The sequence below is a fragment of the Hippopotamus amphibius genome, chromosome 6, assembly GCF_030028045.1.
Source record: "Hippopotamus amphibius kiboko isolate mHipAmp2 chromosome 6, mHipAmp2.hap2, whole genome shotgun sequence".
In the NCBI taxonomy this organism is placed as follows: Eukaryota; Metazoa; Chordata; class Mammalia; order Artiodactyla; family Hippopotamidae; genus Hippopotamus; species Hippopotamus amphibius.
In genome coordinates this window covers 70,384,719-70,386,226 of record NC_080191.1, presented here as the reverse complement: position 1 = coordinate 70,386,226, position 1,508 = coordinate 70,384,719, and the positions used below count along the sequence as shown (strand labels likewise).

Genomic DNA, 1,508 nt, shown 5'->3' with positions numbered 1-1,508 from the left:
TGAATAAAAAGCCTACCCTTGACCCATTCTGACTCCTCCCTTCCCGTCTACATATTCTCCTTTGCATCCCTCAGCCTTTTGCAGTTTGCTGCTACTTCAACTACACTATTGAAATTACTCTCACTAAGATCATTTCAATAAGTTTCTAAATTTAAAGGCCAGTATTTCATTCTCTTATTTGACTTCCCTGCAGTATTTGATGCTCCTAGCTAATTTCATCCTCTTTAAGGGCTCTCTCCTGAATTCTAGAATGACATTCTCTTGTTTTCTCTCACCTTTCTAACCTGTCTTTTTCAGCCAGCTTCCTGGATTCTTCTTCCTATACATATTTTTTTAAGTTTAAAAACAAAGAGAGTGCTCGCTTCAGCAGCACATATACTAAAATTGGAACGATACAGAGAAGATTAGCATGGCCCCTGCACAAGGATGACACGCAAATTCGTGAAGCGTTCCATATTTTTTTCTGTAAACCCAGCTACTGGTTTGGAGAGTTTTAGTCACTTAACAGTTTTTTAAAATTTAGTTTGTAGATTCCATTTGGTAAGGAAATCAGTATCAGAAGTAATGTTAAGATGTTAAATAGGAAAAGAGATCCACTAATATAGTTTATGGTTATTAAATTTAGGCTAATCATGGAATAATCTTATGTTTGTATTGGTGTAAGATTTGATGACTTTAGCTGTATGAATATATAATAGTCATACTGCAAACATTTTGCATCCCTTTGTGACCTAATTTTCAAACATTTAAAATTGTGTTGCAGTTGCTTTGCTGTTTAATAAAAACCTGTTTCAAAAAAAAAAAAACAAAGAGAATTCTACGTTTGGTCCTCTTCTCGCCTTCCTCTTTATACTCTTAGGTAGTTAGTCACTGATCTGAATTCTACTGCCACTGCTCTTAGCTCAGGTGATTCCAATATAATGCTGGATTTGGGAACCACTGCCTGGCAGGATGAAGTCCATAGTGACACCTCATAATGACTCCAAGCTCCTTCCTGACCTGGCCATCCTCCAGCATCCTCCGACATCTCTCTTTATGCCCTAAGCTCCAGCAAAAAAAAGAAAAAGATAAAGATAAACAGAAATAGTGTTTACTGAGCGCTTACCATATACGGTACAGTTGAGTGGTTAAGAACTCAAACTTGGAAACCAGGAAGCCTAAGTTCAAATCCTGGATCTGGCACTTGGTAGCTATGGAGCCATGAGCTGATTAAAAAGATCCCTTTGTGCCTCAGCTTTCTCATTTGTAAAATGGAAATTATAGAGTATTGTCAATATTTGTAAAGCGATAAGAACTGTGGCTGGCACGTAGTAAGTATTCAACAAATATTAGTGACCATGTAAGTCATTATGTCAGGTAGTTTGCAAACAGTGGCTTATCCCAGGACTGAATGACATTATGGATACCATCTCCCCAAGGTACAGGTCAGAAACTTACTTTTCCCAGCTTCCCTTGAAGATAGGCATATGGTAAAGACATCATGCAAGACTTTGATTCCAAAGAGAGCA

General features: G+C 37.6%; 1 non-coding gene across 1 annotated transcript; it reads left to right on the top strand.

Moving 5' to 3' along the window:
• The first annotated feature begins 354 nt into the window (after positions 1 to 354).
• LOC130856262 (U6 spliceosomal RNA) lies at positions 355 to 461 on the top strand. Its single transcript, XR_009054540.1, has one exon. It is a non-coding gene; the product is annotated as a U6 spliceosomal RNA (small nuclear RNA).
• Positions 462 to 1,508: the final 1,047 nt, after the last annotated feature.